This window comes from Halichoeres trimaculatus, unplaced genomic scaffold, assembly GCF_033239565.1.
Source record: "Halichoeres trimaculatus isolate MK-OKI-2021-1 unplaced genomic scaffold, fHalTri1.1 fHalTri1_scaffold_6, whole genome shotgun sequence".
NCBI classification, from domain to species: Eukaryota; Metazoa; Chordata; class Actinopteri; order Labriformes; family Labridae; genus Halichoeres; species Halichoeres trimaculatus.
In genome coordinates, this window is record NW_027437184.1 from 35,184,573 (window position 1) to 35,203,078 (window position 18,506).

The 18,506-nt window shown below is 42.7% G+C and overlaps 2 non-coding genes across 2 annotated transcripts; both read right to left on the reverse strand.

Moving 5' to 3' along the window:
* Window positions 1-79: 79 nt before the first annotated feature.
* trnap-cgg (transfer RNA proline (anticodon CGG)) lies at window positions 80-151 on the reverse strand. Its single transcript has one exon. It is a non-coding gene; the product is annotated as a tRNA-Pro (tRNA).
* A 277-nt stretch (window positions 152-428) lies between these two features.
* trnap-agg (transfer RNA proline (anticodon AGG)) lies at window positions 429-500 on the reverse strand. The gene has a single exon. It is a non-coding gene; the product is annotated as a tRNA-Pro (tRNA).
* Between the last annotated feature and the right edge of the window lie 18,006 nt (window positions 501-18,506).

Sequence of the window (18,506 nt, forward strand, 5' to 3'; positions counted from 1 at the left end):
TGAGGACAGTGTGCAGTCGTCTGGCAGCAAAGTTGAAGCATGCTCCATGACACAGGCTTCAGGTAAATTTCTCTGGAGTGGGCTCGTCTGGGACTTGAACCCAGGACCTCTCGCACCCGAAGCAAGAATCATACCTCTAGACCAACGAGCCACTGTTTGGTGCTCTCAATGAGGGTGGGGTGGGGGCTTTGCCTTGTATGGACCGAAACAAAAGCAAAAGGTAGCTGGAGAAGCCCGCTTCTGATATCCGTTGGCTTTGTTTTGTCAGCTTGAACATAAAAGGAACTGGATATCACCAACAACTGTTGACTTAAGGGTTCAGTGGCAACCACTCAATGCACTTTGTAGGCCCAGCGGGACGACATACTTGTGCACTCGAGGAGCCGGTCTGCCGACACACAGCCCTGGCGGTCAATCAGCTTTTGCGTGGGCTCGTCCGGGATTTGTACCCAGGACCTCTCGCACCCTAGGCGAGAATCATACCCCTAGACCAACGAGCCACAAAATGGGCTGTTCAAATGAAAGTTGACAAGGCGTGCATCTTTTCCCATCAGAGCGTCTGTGTACGAGCCCAAGTTTGCCGTCCAGATTATTTGCTTGCTCAACTGTTAGCTGGGAGCGCTCCGCTGTTTTGATAGTCTTAAACATCCGTAGCTGGCTGAGGACATCTTGAGCTCTTGAGAAGAAAGAAAACTCGCAAGAACTGCGGAGAATGGAGAAAAGTAGACTGCAGTTTGCACAAGAGCTTCAAACTTGGAGTGAAATTAATACACAGATCTGCCTAGCAGACTGGCTGACTGGTAAAGGGCCACAGTTTGGTAAAAGCTTGACATAACTAATAAAGAAGGCTTTAGAGACCTCCACTGGCACATGCTGAAGGCCAGTGTAACTATGACAGAGCTCTTCTCAGTTGTCCAGGGGAAATACCAAGACCCAGGAACATGTCATTGCTCAGCCCAAAATTGGCCACGTGCTAGCCAGGGTCAAACCTAGAATCTTCTGATCCGTACTCAGACCCGTTGTCCATTGCGCCACTAGCCTCTGTCGCTGCCTTATGTGTGTGTGTGTGTATGATTTCGTGAGTGTGTGCGTACATGCGTAGCCTGACCTCAAGTTCCCCTCGTATAAAGACAGTTGGCTCATAGTAGAATAACTGTGTGGACAAGGCCACTAAAGATACATGGTTACCAGGAACTCGTGGCTTACTAGAATGGTGCAGGAGACTTTCTGGAGCTCTCCATTTTGATTTGTGATGAGCAAAGCAGAGGCCAGTGTGTCCAAATGCAATGACAGAAAAATAATTGTGCTTGGCACTTATGCCGTGACCCGGATCCGAACCGGGGTTGCTGCGGCCACAACGCAGAGTACTAACCACTACACGATCACGGCTGCTTGCCTGTGCCATTGGCCTCCTTTTACCAGAGACTACTTGAAGCCCTGGACAGGAGTCTGCTTGCCTTTGGTGTATCAGACAGATTTCCATGGGTTCCAGTCTGCCCCAGATGCATGCCAACCAAATAGATGGGGACAGTGACGCGCCTGGAAACGGACAACATTGGTGCAAGATTTCAGGAGATCTCACGGTTCTGACGAAAGAGAGAAAAAGGCAGAGGGAGCCGTGTCAAGAGCCCTGAGCTATGCACTCTCGCACTTCCAAGCTCTTCATGTAGCGCAGTCAGCGGGAGTGCGCGGTGTCAGGGTTCAACTACAAAGTCATGCATCGAGCAAGAAACGTGGATTATGTTTTCCAGTCATCCACAAAATACCTTTCAAAGAGTACTTATGCACAGCTACAATTTTTCCATTGTAAGATGGAAGAGAGCACACCTCCAGGTGCAAACTGCGATAGCCGGGAATGGAACCCCGGTCAACTGCTCGGAAGGCAGCTATGCTCACCACTATACCACCATCGCACGGCACATTCCCCTTCAAGTCCACCAGAGCCAAAGGGTTGGGCAAAGCGCTCTGGAGACAAATCAAAGCTATGTGACGCCCGCTGTCTCCTGCTGCAAGAACTGAGCGGAAGTAACTAGGCTTTGCATTGTGCCTCTTACCCAGGTTTCAACTGGCTTACCTAACATTTTATTGATAATAGCAATTGCAGCCAGGAAGGGGAACCTACAACTCAACAGTGAGCTGTGAAGGAAATACTCAATTGCAGTCAGGGGAGCTTGAAGCCAGGTCAGCTGCTCACAAGACAGCCTTGCCGGCTGCTGCACCACTGTCGACAGGCACAACCTGTTGTTTTTTCCTTGGCCAAAAGGCACACTAAGAGAAAATTGCTTAGGTCTAGGTCACATGCTGCCCTTGATGAGACATTAGATGGAACTTGCTTCGAGTTCTGCTGCAACAAGGATAATTGCAAGGTAATGATGGGTGTATATTATTTGGCAAGAGAGTGTGACGCAACACTGCTAAGCCAGCAATATGCACTTCAAGTGTCACTGTAAGCATGGAGCTCCTCAGTCAAATGTGCACTTTCTTCTTGTGCTGCAGTGCAGAAAACCCCACATCTCACTAGCCCAGAGTGTCTGTTGGGCAAGGGTTAAAAGCACCGGCCATTGTTTGTAGGATTTGAACCTGCGTGGGGAGACAGGTGCTCAGAGCACCAAGAAGGCTCAAATGTTTTTGTCTTTTGTTTTAACCAAGTGTGTTGTTTCTGTTGGTTGGTTTAGACCAACTTCAAGTGCTCAGTTGTGGGCAACACAGTCTTATCACCATGTAATCAAGAGAACAGCCCTATAAGCACAATAGAGTTACACCCTACTTTACACTTAGCGGACCCAAATGGCCGCCCTCAAAGAAAGATATAAAAAAGTAATAAATCTATTGTTTTTTTAGCTTTCACTGCATTAAGTCTTATAATTTTTATATTGTTATGGAATTTTTGTTATTAAACACAAGATTTAATTAACAGGAAACATTGAAAACAGGGTATATGCTGAAATTCTGAGGTTAAATTCAATACCTTTTTAAGATTTTTTAAAAAACCTTTCAAAGGCTACGTTCACACTGCAGTCAAAAGTGACCTGAATCTGCTTTTTTGGCTCAAATGTGACCTGTATCTGATTTTTTTCTGACAGTGTGAACAGCACAAGTCACATTGAATCTGACCTTTTCAAATCAGATTCAGGCCACTTTCATATGTGGTACTGAATCAGATACGTATCTGATATTCTTGAATGCGACTGCGGTCTGAACAGTCAGGTCGTATTTAATGTGACTTTGACGTTATTCTCGAGCGACATGTGTCACAATTCTTCGCTGCTGTAAAGGGACGTGGTAATGGAAGTCATGTTGCATTCCGGTTGTGCTGTAAATGTGGGATTTTCGAGTCCCAGATGGAAAACTTCAGCTGTAACGCCCCCCGAGGTCAGAATTTCCAACTAAAAGCCGGCGAATCTTCATCATCCCCGAGTTAACATTTGAAGATGGCTACCCCGAGTGTAAACAGTCAAACAGCTCTTGCAGTATTTAGTTTAGTAGCTGTTCTTACAAATGTTTTTGCACTAAATCACTCGTATACACAATATTGTTCGGCGTATGTACATCTAAATAAAGCTATGGTGTTACATTAATCATGTGATATATGCGAATTACAACGCAGGGCCTACTAACAACGGCCGACATGCCTCATAAATAGTAGGGATATTCCAAGTTCTGACGTGCAGCAGTGATGGAGTTAGCCAGTGGAGGGATAATGAAGTTTTAGACCTCATTATTTGGGGTGATACTTCAGTGCAAGCCAAACTTGAAGGGTCTTATCGTAACAGATCTGTATTTGAAACAATTTCTAAAGAAATGTCTGAGCCGTTCCACGGGCTTGGTTGCAATTAGTGTTCTCCCGATGGATCGGCCTCCCGATCTATCGGGCTCGATCACGTCATTTTCATAATATTGGTATCGGCCAGAAAATGTCGGGACATCTAGTGTTGTTGTTAGCTTTCTGTTAGCCACGCTTCTTTTCCCCTCTTAATGCTGCTTTCAATGAACCTCGGAAACCTCACGTTAACGTCACTTTCAGGCTCCAAAAAGCAGATCTACAAGCTTTCAGGGGATGCAAAAGAAGCTCTTTGTGAGCTTGCAGATCTGCGGTTTTGGCTTACGTCTCTGTCGTGCGACAAGTTTTGTGGTGCTCGGTGCGAGAATACATGAGGAGGATGCAGATGAACAGAGAAAATGTCCGAAGTTTGGGGGTATTTTAAACTTATAAGCGAAGGCAGTCCAACAGCCAGATGCAACGTTTGCCAGGTGGACGTTCCGCGAGGAGGAACAAACAGGTCGTCATTCAACACGACAAACCTCATTCGACACCTGAGGAGCAAACATAAAGAGACATACAGTGAGTACGTCACAGCAACCGAGGCGGCTGCAGCACGGAAACAACTGATAATTAAAGACAGTTTTAAAAAGAAGGAAAAGCTGTCGGAGACGAGTGAAAGGGCCAAAACCATAACAGCCGGGATAGCTGTATTCATCGCCTTGGATGACCAGCCGCTCAGTGTGGTTGGAACGTGGGCTTTCGCCAGCTCATGGAGATCTTGGAGCCACGTTATGTGTTGCCTTCCAGTCACTATTTTACAACAAAAGCTCTGCCTGCCGCTCACCAAAAGCTACTCGACCACATACAAGGTATGTTAAAGGACGTACCTGCGATTGGATTTACCACAGACATATGGAGCTCCTCTGTGTGTCCAATGTCCCTCCTTAGTTTCACTGCACAGTGGATTGATCCCACTTTTACTTTACAAGTGTGACATTGCACACTCAGGATTTCAGAGGGTCTCACACGGCAGAACACATTGGAGAGGCGATCCAGGGAATGCTTAACAGGTGGGGGATAGAGAAGTCAAGGGTTCATGTGATTGTGCAGGACAACGCGCGGAATATGAAGAAAGCCATGGATGATATGGAGGTAAAGAGTGTGGGATGTCTGGCACACACACTCCAGCTTGCCGTGCACGAGGGTCTACTGTCTCAGCGCAGCGTCGTGGACACTCTGGCCAACGTGAGAAGGATTATTGGCCATTTCAAACATTCTCCACTGGCCTACTCGCGTCTGGAGGATAAACAGCGGGAGCTGAAGATGGACTTAAAGCATCTACAGCAAGACGTGCAAGTGAGATGGAACAGTAGCCTATACATGTTGCAGAGCATCTTGGAGCAAAAGCAGCCTCTATTGCTTTATGCTGGTTCCTATAACCTCCCAGCCACACTAACAGCCGCCCAGTGGACCCTGATGGAGAAGATAGCTGAGGTCTTGGTTCCATTTGAGGAGCTCACAAAGGATGTGAGCAAGGCCACTGCATCTGCAGCCAATGTCATCCCGGCAATAACAGGTAACATTATTTTTTATTATAATCAAATTATTAGTTGTAGTTGCTGAACATGTTTTAAGTAATACTACAATTGTAAGAGAATATTTTAGGGATGTCCGGATAAGGGACATCTGATCAATCAAATCAATTTCTTACACTTAACCACATGAACCCCATATGGGTATCCAGAGGCCCTCAGAGTAGAGCCCGACCGATATGGGATTTTTGGGGCCGATGCAGATGCCGATACTGAGGGCAAAAAAAAGCCGATATTCGATATATCGGCCGATATCTGATATATCGACCAATATCCGATATAATGGCTGATATACATAATAAATTCATTGATATACACAGTACACATACTGTATATAAACACAAATTATTATAATATCCATATGATTCAAGACAGAGACAAAACACTATTAAATTAAGACAAGGAACTTTAATTAAAAACTGTCAACGTAAGAACTGTAGTTTAAACAAATGATAAATAAGAACAAGCTGTAAACACAATAATAAATAAATAAGTCAAACTTTAAACACAGTAAGTAGAAAGAAAGTCAAACTGTAAACACGCAATGATAAATAAAAAAGTCAAACTTTAAACACAATAATGAATTTTTAAAAAGAAGTCAAACTGTAAACACACAATGATTAATAGGAAAAATTAAACTGGAAACACAATGATAAATAAGGCAATAAGGCAAATTTGTGCGAACAAACTAGTGCAAACTGTATTTTAAGAGTATAATAAAAATAAATATTCAAAAATAAAGTTTTCAAACTGTAAACATGTAAACAGTTGCATAATACGTATATCATTTCACAAAGATGCAACTTAAACGACGTTTAAACGCCGTATTATAGTCTTACATTAGATTATGGCGGACGTGTGAATTAACAGTAGCATTTATCTCTTTATCTCACAGAAAAATAACTTACACGACGTTAAAACGCCGTATTATACTCTTGTATTAGATAATGGTGGACGTGTGAATTAACAGTAGCTCTTATCTCCGTTCATCTCACAAAAGATGCAACTTACACGACGTTAAAACGCCGTTCTATAGTCTTACTGTAGATTATGGTGAACGTGTGACTTAACAGTAGCATTTATCTCTGTTCGTCCCACAAAAGATACAACTTACATGGCGTTAAACATTGTTACACACTCTTTAAAACTTACGTGAAAAAACCATGAATGCTCTTCCCGGCATGTCTTAACAGTGTGTTTTTGTCATGGAGCACTAAAGTGTAGTTACATTGTTTTGAAAAGTCACAGCTGACGATGGAGTAATTTAAGTTTTTGCCGTCCTCTCCTGTAGCAGACTGAGTGAGTGGGGGAGACGAGCGGCTGCAAAGCATGGTCTGCGTGTGAGGGGGAGGGGCCGGGCACTCGGGCAGCGTGCAGCCTAACACACAGACTCACAGGAGCAGGAGTGACAGGAGCAGGAGCAGCAGAATTTCCGCGGAGCAAAATTTTTATAATCGGCTACATTTTGGCCGATGTTGATTATTCTGTGACAGGCTATAATCGGCCCGATTAATCGGCCCGCCGATTAATCGGTCGGGCTCTACCTCAGAGCTCATACTATTATCTGTATTCTGCTATTGTCAGGAAAGCTTCCGTCCTATGGCTGATCTACAAGCTCACAACGAGACACTTTGTGTTGTGAGCTTGCTGAGTTGCTATTTTCCACAGAAGCTTTCTCACAACACTGATGCTGAGGTTTAAGAGGTTGAACTATCTATTTATTTAATCATTTCATTCATTCATTCAAACAGCCCTCAGACGTCTGCTGTCTCAGGAGAAGACAGCTGACCAGGGGGTCAAAACAATGAAGACCACGCTCCTAGCCGCAGTGAAGACCCATTTTGCTGGGATAGAGGAGGAGACACTGAACAGCATCGCCACTCTGGTGGATCCTAGATACAAAGACAGGCAAGTACTGTAAACAAATGTACTATTGAATGCAGTAATTCATTAGTCAAACCAATTAGGTTAAATGTAAGACTCTGTAGTGTTGTTAATATTTTGTTATGGATGTAGCCTACTGTAAGGCTATTGTCTGACTTGACTGTTGTGCTCAGCTCATTAGTTGGCTAGTTGTGGTAATTGTTGGTATATTTATCTATTTTCAGGTATTTCACCCAGTCAGACAAACTGAGCATTGCCAAGGATAAGCTCATCCAGGAGGTAGTGAAGATAGAGGAGAGAGCATCCACTGCTAGTGAAGAACCAGGGGTAGCAGTAGCAGAGCCTACGAGCAAGAAGAAACGCCAAGAAGGAAGCAGCAGCCTGAGCAGCATCTTGGACAAGATCTTGGAGGAGAATATGGTAGAGGCCCGGTCTGTGAGTACCTCAGCTGAAGTCCAGGTACAGACCTATCTTTTAGAGCAAACCACCAATGGGAACAGCAATCCCCTGCAATACTGGAAACAGAATGGTTCAAGGTTCCCCCCTCTGGCTGATGTGGCAGCCAAGTTTCTCTGTGCTCCCTGCACCTCTGTGGACAGTGAGAGACTCTTTAGTTCAGTTTCTAATGGCCTTGATGAAAAGAGGAACCGGCTCTCAGCTGGCAATGTAGAGATGCTGATTTTCCTTAAGAAAAATCTCCACTTAATTTTGCCTGAATATGGGAGCGAGAGTGGAGACGAGGAGTAAGAGAGACCATCTCTTGTTTATAAAAAAAAGAGCGCCTTGAGATTTTATACCCCATGTGGTTTACGTTTGATGTTGCATTAAGCTGCTGCTGTTCATTTCATTTTAGAATTCTGCACTAAGGTCAAGCCAAAAGATATTTTATTTTCTCATTGATTGTGATTCTAAGTTTGACGGGATGTCAACTTTTCAACCTCGTAGGTAAACTACCTCTTTTTAAGTGATTTCTATTTATTTTATGTCATTGCACTATTCTGCACTATTTGTTTGAGTTTATATTTATGTTTATGTATTTCATGGCACCAGTGCTGATAAGTTAATTGTTTTGATGCAGTGAAAATAAATATATGTCCATGCTGGAGAGAATGGACAATAAAAGAAACTTGGGACAATTTAAGTTTTAGTCCTCTTTTTTTTCCTTAATGCATTGCCAAAATGTATGTGATTGGTAAAATATATCGGAAATGATCGGAATTGTATCGGGAGCTTAAAAAAAGTGACTGGATCGGGAAAAATCGGGATCGGCAGATACTCAAACTCAAATGATCAGGATCGGATCAGGAGCAAAAAAACCCTGATCGGGAGATCCCTAGTTGCAATGCCAACGAAAAGTGAAAAGCCTCAAAGCTTCAAAGCCAGGTTCAAAGAGGCGAAAGACTCGAACCAACGTAGCGGTCGTTGTCGGATTTCATGTCCATTTTATGACGAACTGGACCGTATATTAGGGGATAAACCAAGCTGTTTGCCGTTTGAGCTGCTGGATAGTTCCATCACCGCAGCTGAGGATGAGCCTCAAACTCCGGAGGGTGGAACAGGTTCATCTGGCAGTCATGATACAGACGCCGAAACAGGTAAGCTAACGACCTGCCACTCAACTAATTATAGACCTAATTATGTTTACCTTACTTATTTTGTCAGGAAAGTCCTCTGTTACAGCCACTGATTTATGCAAACTGCATTATATGCAACCTGTCGTACCTATTGTATATTTAAGACTTGATGTCTCACCCAGGAGGTAAAACTGATTCAGATATGTTTTAGTGGGGCTCATTAGTACTTTTGTATAGTAATTGTGTAAATTAATTAATTAAATTGTCATAGTGCTTCCATTTAATTCAAACTTTTAACACACCACAGTGTAGGTGCACACAGGACCCTGAGTAAACTACAACAGATATGCATTGAAATGACTTAATTCATGTTTGAACTACAGTTTATTTGCCCACAAATTTAAAGGGTGTGAAAATGTAGTATAGGTCACAGGAAAAAAAGATAAAATCAGTGATATTGTGTTATTGTAAGCTGATCTGTTTCTTTTTTCTAGGAGATAACAGTGAGTTACACCCCTCTACATCGAGTATGTCTGATGACACCTCATCATCTCAGCAGAATCCAGAGACCTGTGAGAAGACCACAGCAGCCACCAAGTTATCTGGAAGTAAGTAACCATAATGGTTGTGATCAGGTACTTGTGCTAAAACTGTTAGTTAAATTGATTAAAAAAGGCTATTAGTTGGTGAGTTATCAATTAGATACTGATACTGTATGTCTGCAAACATTTATGATAACATATAAAGAAAAGGAAGTGAATAGTGTATTTTTTATGGATGGATCAGTATTAACTGTTAATCTTATCCTATACTGTATTCTGTTAAATGTGCCACAGAAGTCTTTTATTATCATGCCTACCCTCTACTACTTACCTATATTTTTTGCTCTACCACCACAATAAATAATTTAAATGATTATTTGTCCCTTTCACAGCTACATCTTCCAAGAGCAGAAAGACAAAGACAAAAATGGAGACAGCACTTGAGGTCTTTGCCGAAAAGATAGGCAGTGCTTTCAACAATGATGACGCCGAGCTTCAGTTAAAGATGCAAGCAGCACAGCATGCACATGAGCTCAAAATGCTCTCCATGTTCACTATGTTTTTGGAAAGGTCACATCCACCTTATTACCAAGCACCAGTACCTCCACCACCATTACAGCCTCCAACAGCACAGCCACCATTCACACAACTGCCACCAGTACAGCCTCCTTCAGTACAGCCACCACACTTCTATAACCCAAGGCAGCCACCACCTCAACACTCGCACACCAGTTTTACCCAGCCCCCTTCTTTCCACATGGCTTCATCTCAGTCTTTGCCATTTAGCCATGAGACACCAAACCACCACTTTTCCTTCTTGCAAGAGATTTCTCAACCTCTTACTTTAAACCACTCACCTGCATGCACTCCAGAACCTGCTCCACCCTTCAACCAGGTTTCATCACACCCTCCATTCAGCAAACCTCAAGACGATGAGGAGAACTAGATAACTTTGTCTGAACAGTTCATAATGTTTAAAAATTTATAACACAAAATGTTTTTCTTCCACACTATCAAAAGGAAACCCGAATGTCAAGACATGGGGACTTTACGAAATAAACTTTAAGGATGACTATATGTTGTATTACAGTTTTTCTCGATTATTTACACACATTTTCTGAAAGGATGCCTCATATTCTCAGAACTCTGCACACAAATCAAAAAAACACTCACACATTTCTCAAAACCCCTCAATTCTCCTGCAAAATGAAACTTTACATCCAAAACAGTGTTTATTCTTCTCAAAATGGTGTTTTGTCTCCAAATGACACACACAAACCACTATATGGGCAAACATTTACATGAACCAGTTGAACACTGATGTGCTCAGTGTAAAACACTGTGATTACATAATATTCATCATGACTTGGGCCTTTTTGTGTTCAGTGTGACACTTCTTGCAAAATACTTTAGAATTGTTTTGTTTTGTTTTGTTTTTTTTTGTTTGTTTTTTTTTGACTCAGAACACAAAATGGCTGATGATGTTCTTTCCACTTCTACATCTTTTTGTGAGGTTGAATCCAACCTCATCAATAAAGACAAACTGGTGCTCCACTGCAGCCACCTCTAGCTCAAGGACTCTCTGAAACACACAGGATAATATCAGAAATAGACATGGAGTGGTCACTATTGTGAAATTGTGTAATTATGATTTCAATACTAAAGCATGTATAATATTTACAGTTTTCAGGGTATGCATCAGTTTCAGGATTGTAGAGGACTTACTTGCACATAGTTATATCACAGTTCTTTGACTCTGTCTGAATTGCGTTCAAATGGAACTCTGTAGACTTGTTTCATTTTCAGAGAATTTCTTCACAAGACACGGTCCAGAGTGGATAGACTTATTCTATCAACATTTAGAAAAATGTCATTGTTTTCTAGTACTTTTCTTTGGATTTGTCGTAACGTAATGGCATTATTCTCTAGGACCATGTTCATAATTTGATTTTCCTGTTCAGGAGACTGTAGACGCTCACGACCTCCTCTTGATGGTCGTCTTTCAGCTCTGCAATACTCAGAGTGAAATACTGTAAATATTGTGAAGGGATAAAAAGAAGGAATACATTTCTCAAATAAACACTTTACTTTTTTACAGTCCTTCAGAACAGTACACTGACAATACTGTAATACTGTACTCATTGAGTGCTGTGTTGAATTGCAGTACAAAAATTTTCTAATACTAGTAAGACTACATTTCTTACCTATTTTCATTTTGGAAAGTCCGGATGATGGATGCTACTGTGTATCTGCTCAAATTTGGCTGCACCCTTTGCCCAGCCTCCATCATTGTTAGGCCATGGTTTACCACATGGTCAACCAAAGTGGCCCTGATCTCATCAGAGATTATGGCCCTCATCCTTCCTCGTCCTCCTTGTCCTCCGCGTCCTCCTCCTCTCATTCTCACACCTCTGGCTCGCCCCCTGATTTCAATGTTGGCATCCATTGTTCCAAAACAGAGAAACTCACCTGTTGCCCTTTTATGCTAAAGCTCTGATTGCTAGTTGTGAAATTGTGTAACAGGTGTTTACCCATTTGATGAGTCAGTGTGCATAATAGGAATATTAATTTTACTGTTTTGAGTGGCATTGTGTTCTTTGTGAAAACAAGAAGTTAACTTCATGAAAATTGTGCCAAAACTCAGAGAATTGTGTGTAGTGTTTTGAAAAAAGTGTGTTGTAGTTCTGCAGTCTGAGTGTAAAGCAGGAATTGTGCTTATAGTTTAGCAGACTTGGTTCATGGAGTTGGTGCATTGGTTATATGTTGTGGTCATCGTGGCTCAGGCACCAAAAATTGTGTGTAAACAATTGAGAAAAACTGTAAAAAAAAAAAAAACAAACTTGCATAATAATTAAACATTAGAAATAAAATGTTGTGGTGTATAAGCAGCTTGTTTTTGAATACATTGAAGTTGAAGTTGCCATGTTATGTTTTAACATCCAGGACTAATTCAAGGTTTGTTTTTTTTTCAATGTGAGCCATTTTTTATTTATAATTGTTCACACAGCATGTTGCATGGAAGAATGTCTTGTTCCCTTCTGAAGATAATAATTTGCTGACTGTTTTATGTTAAACATGCACAGAGATATGGGGCAATTTAAGCCACAGTTGTCAGTGGCTTTTTTTATTTGTTAAATTTCAGACTTGCACTTTTTTCAGGATAGACTTCATATTTTATGTTCTGCACCATTTTCTTGAACTCTGTATTTGGAGAATGTTATTATTAAGGGGGAAATAAAGTTATTATATTTGTCAAAGAGAAGTGATCTGGCGTGTTCTTACAAAATCACAGACGTAAGGCTGAATAGTGTGTGCTGTTATAGTTCAAAGTTGGCTGTAGAACAATTCTGTCAGAGCCTCTCTGACTCTCGCTGGGTGAGCAGTATCTTGTGCCCCTCCTTCTGCTGCTCTTTCATCCGGGGGAACAGCTGGAGCAGGTTCCTCATAGGCCTCACCATGCTTCTCACATACATTGTGGAGAGTACAGCATGCACTTATGATGGTGGGAACGGAGGAGATGTCTACATCCAATCGTTTACCCAGGCACCTCCACCACCCCTCAAGTCGCCCGAAGGCACATTCAACAGTCATTCTAGCTCTGCTGTGTCGCTCGTTGAAATGTCTTTGCTGATCCGTCAGAGTCCCTGTGTCAGTGTATCCCTTGAGGAGCCAGCTTTGCAGGAGGTACGCAGGATCACCAAGCAGCATTATTGGCACTTCGACGCCATTGATCTCTTCGGTGTCCTAAGAAAGGTAAAACATTGTATTTATGACAAAAAAAAAACTTTAGGACATACAAGTCTAAACCTTTCTTTATTTTCTTATTAGCCCTTATATTGTGAACACCTGTTTGATTAAATGCAATCCAGCAGGTAGCCCTACATGGAATTTAACTTGTGTATTTCCTGACAGGGAATCTCAATTTTATGGCCCATTATGTAGGGTCACAAAATGCGGTATTAAATTAACATTGTGTCTTGCCAGAAAATGAAAAGCTGGCGTTGACAGAGGAAAAAATATACTAAAAAATTATACCGCTGGGAATAGCTCCCCTCTCTCTGCCATTGCATAGATCCTGGAATTCTTGAGAACCCTGGCGTCATGAACGCTCCCAGGCCATGCAGTGTAGATGTTAAACTGGTAAGAGAATGTGATGAGTTAAGCACCCCTTTTCACCAGGCAAAGTTATGAAAAGAACTGCCAGTTGGTAGTTACGATTTTAGTGCAATATTTGTGTTGTCTCCTTTTGTTCCTTCTTACCGTGACCCAACAGTTGTGTCATTTTCACACATTGTCTAAATCTAATGAAATGAAGTGATGTAAGAAACTAAATCGGGGTCCACAATCTGGTGAGACAGCCAACAGGCTAATGTGTGAAATTGTACATGGATGCAGTACTTTTGAATATAAATTGGTATTTTTGCACTGTACACACCCCTTTTCATTTGGGTTTATGTGATTATAACAACAATGTACCTTTAAAAAATATCACTTGTAAGTTAAAGCCAAGACAAGATAATAATAGAGACTTTTCCAAAATTGGCTTACCAGAACTGGTGATCAACAACACCTTGTAGAAGGACAGAGTGCCAGCCCTTACGGTTGAAGTAGTCGTTTCTTCAAGTGCAATGATAGGGATGTGACTCCTGTCAATCGCCCCAGCACACTGGGGAAAACCCCACCTCTGTCTGAAGCCTTGCAGCACCTCCTGGAGATCGTCTCCCTGAGGTAGTTTGATATAGTCAGGCATGAGAACCTGACACACAGCTCTACAAAAGTCATGGACAATAAAGCAAACGGAGGGCTTTGCAATACCAAACAGATTAGCCAATGTTCGGTAACCCGCCCCGGTCGCTAACCAATAAAGCCCCACTCCTACTCGCTTTCTAAGTGAGATGGGTCTCCTGAAGGATGTGTCTTGTTTCACAAGTCGTGATGCGAGGCGCTGACAGATGTGGTCAAATGTATTCTTTGACATCCGAAAATTGTGGAAGAACTCCTGCTCGTTGAAACTAGTCACATCCCGATTCCACCACTCCTGGCTCCGACATCGCATCCATATACTCCTCTCTACGGTAGTTGCAGCTATTGCCCCGCATACAGACATGATCAAAATGTTTATTTTTTGTCTCCTCTTCCTCCTTTTGAACATCACCCACTCACAATTTTGCCAACTGCCTCCACACATTGTTTTTAACATTAAGTCTTTTTAACTACTTTAGACCTATCTCAAAATATAAAGTTTCATGTATTTTTTAAAATTATGTTTATGTTGTTATGATGTTTTTGTTATGTAAACATTTATTAACAGGAAAATTTGAAAAAAGGTGATTTTTCTAAAAAAAAAAAAAAAAAAGCTGCAGAGTTGAATACTTATGATAAATAAATAACATCCTTGACTGTGTCGATAATATATAACAATATGACTTTAAATGCATCATTACTTTTTGCACAAGAAAAAAAAACACACACACCCTAATTTACCCTTAGTGGACACAAATGGCACAACACAATTATTGATAGCAACACTGTTTCTGATGCACGTAATGATGAACGTTTATTCAGAAAACTCCAACAAGAGCATCAAACACTTATTCAAACTTTGGAAAACAACTTTGGCATTTCTTTTCTCCCATTTGGTACCAACAAATCACTCCAAGCATGAATGACAGACAACATTAAGGCGCAGCTTGCACACATTTCCGCGACACTTGATGCACTGGCCTCTCACCCTCTTTTGGTTCAGGCACAACACACAAGACTTGCGCTTTTTTGAGGGTCCCTGCTGTGGCTCCTCCTCCTCCTCCCTTGGCACCCCCTTATTGCCGTTTCCTGCTCACCCTGGGCTTGGAGGACCAGGCAGGCTGGCTGAAAATGGCGCCCTGGGCAAATGCTTCCTGTTGACCATAGTAGGGGTGACGAGAGCTCCTGCAGGAACAGACGCTGCTTGGAGAACTTCCTGCTGTTCTAGGTGGATTGGACAGATGTAAAGAGGAAAAATGCATTAAAGCAGGTGGCGTCAACCATATGGTAGAACAGGCACACAGGCCAGCGGCGTGTCTTCCAGCAGCATGAGTACGTCCCACATGCCTGCAAAAGGTAAAAAAAGAAAAGAAAAAGAAAAGGAAATGCAATGAATAACTAAATATGAAAATGTTTCTACAGATCCTTCTTGGTGATTAAAAAGATACAGAAAGAATTGAAGAAAATAGTTTATTGCTATATCACACAATAACATGCAATGAGTAACTGTAAAAAAAAAAAAAGTGTTGTGTAATTACCTGGTCCAGATGGTCGACACCCCCTTTACATCTGTTGCAGTTGAGGATCATTTTCGGTTTCCTTGTTACCGATGCTTCGACCTCTGGCTCTCGGTGTCGTGTGCTGAGGAGGAGAACGTTTTTGGTTTTTTATGCACATATGACATGATTGCCTTGTTCTGTGCAAAGGCAAACAAAGATGAGAGCACATGCCTGCCCCTCATGTCAACCAGCTGTGGGGGGAGCTCTGGCTTGTTTGCCCACAGTGTCCCGACCAGAGCCATCTTCCTTTTTAGGAGCTCCTCAGCCAGGGGGAAGGAGCTGAAAAAATCATCTGTTGTCATTGTGTAGCCCTGGAGGCCATCTGTTAGCTCCAGCACAACACGCATCCCCTGTTTTCGTTCTGCTAGAGCAGAGCCAGACCTCTCTGTGTAGACTTGGAGCCTCAGCGCATACAACGTCTGGACATCACAGAGGGCCCAGATCTTCAAGCCATACATGGTGAGATGAGCAGCGGCCCCTAAATGGGACCAGCTGCTCATCAACACAGATATCCCTCTCTGGGTTATACATCATGGGCAGCAGGCTGCTCCACCTGGTCCACAGATCACGGATTGGGGCGTTCTGGTCGGGACAGTTTATCGTTAAAGTGCAGAGCCTGGTTATTTTGCATGAAGCGGTTTCTGGGCATGGTAGCTGAAAAATTGCTCTGTCTGTCTTGTTGTCCCACTAGCTTAAAATGGATTTGTGCTGAGATCTAAACAGGCCAGCCAGAATAACCAGCCCCAGGTAAGAACGCAGCTCCATCAGATCCAAATCTCTCCAGCTTTTCACTGACCTTTGGCCCTCCAGGTTGTTATTGCCCAGGACCAGCTGCAGGATGTCTTGTGGGAAAAAGAGATCAAAGGCACTCTCAACAGCGTTGGCCCTGGGCTCAAAATGGCAGGCAGGTAAAATGGCAGGATCATCTGGTGTGATGGAGACCACAGGATTGCTCCATTTTTGGATTTCCACTCAGTGCTGGAATGTGCTGCTGCCTCTATCTCCTCTTGTTTGTTGTCGTCGTCCTCCTCCTCTTCCTCTTCCTCCGTTTCCTCATCCTCTGTCTCCTCTTCCTCCCTCAAACTGCCGGGTCCAGGCAGGTTCTCCTCCCCTGAAACCTCCTGGCTCCCAGGGGAGTCTGGGCAGCTCAGTTCTTCCTCGGTTTCATGTCCCTCAGTTTCTCCAGAAGACTAAAGACATGCTAGCACTGCCTGCTCCAAGCTTAGGTGTCACGTAATGGCTGCTCTCGTGGGAAATGACCAGGCAAGTTCTGATTTAGCTAAATACTTGCTGGATCAAAGGATTTTTTTTTGTTTGAAGTTCAGTTTTTTTTCTATATATATCAAAGGAAATCAAAAGAGATCAAAGGGTTGCCTACACTCCCCAACAGAAAGATGGCATAGCATGCTTTTGCAGGTGTGTAGGATGTTTGTTTTCGTTTGTGTGTGTGTGTGTGTGTGTGTGTGTGTGTGTGTGTGTGTGTGTGTGTGTGTGTGTGTATACATGCGTAGCCTGACCTCAAGTCCCCCTCGTATAAAGACAGTTGGCTCATAGTAAAATAACTGTGTGGACAAGGCCACTAAAGAGACATGGTTATTAGGAACTCATGGCTGACTAGAATGGTGCAGGAGATTTTCTGGAGCTCTCCATTTTCATTTGTGATGAGCAAATCAGAGGCCAGTGTGTCCAAAAGCAATGACAGAAAAATGATTGTGCTTGGCACTTATGCCGTGACCCAGATTCGAACCGGGGTTGCTGCGGCCACAACGCAGAGTACTAACCACTATACGATCACGGCTGCTTGACTGACTTTCCAGAAAAGTTCACAGAATTTTACAGGGTCATTTTGTCCCATATTATAAACTGCAGAGCTGCACTCGCTGAAAACTACAATCCCATTTTATAACCCTTCAGTGCTTTTCTTCTGCTTTTTAGGGTAATATCCATCAACTAAACTTTGAGGCATTAACACTTCTTCCTCCGTGTAGCCAATATGGCCATCATTAGCTAAGTGTTAAAAGTCTCTATTGTTCCACTGTCAACTTTTTCACTGTCTTAAGTGTGCCAGCTGGGATATCAGTGTGCATGGCATTTTCAATCCTGACAGTGTGATTGTACGCGTGCGCTCAAAACATTATGTTAAGTGCAGAAGTACACCATTTGGGATTGAGCAAGTGTAACTATCACAGAGCTTTTTAGGTGTCGAGGGGATATACTAGGACCCAGGAACATGTAATTTACCAGTCATAAATGGTTACAAGCTAGCTAGAGGTATGGAATATTCTGATTCATAGTGAGGCACGTTATCTATTGTGCCAATCACCAGCCCCAGTCGTATGTCTAGCCTCACGCCAAAACCCCCTTTTAAAAAGACTATCCAAAGGCTTTGTTTGCTCAGCTTGAACATAAAAAGAACTGGTTATCACTAACAACTGTTGACTTAAGGGTTCAGTGGCAATCACTCAAACCACTTTTCAGGCCAATGGGGACGACATAATCTAGCCAGCTGACACACAGTTCTGGTAGTCAATCAGCTGTTGCGTGGGCTCGTCTGGGATTTGAACCCGGGACCTCTAGTGGCTGAGACCCCAGTGGCAACACTTTGAAAAGTGTTGTTTTACTTGCCTCCACCTCTGACACATCTTCAATTACAGCTGCTGTGAGGCACTCCAGTGACCAACTCGATAAGGCCACCTTCCGCACTGAGAACTGCTGTGGGCCCCAGATTTCTCTTGGCCACTCATCAGCCGGCTACTTTAAATGACGCTGCCGTAAACAATAAAGAAAAAATTGTCAGAAGGTTATTTGGAAGAAAAATGTACCTGCCCTTCCTGTAATCTCACACTGGA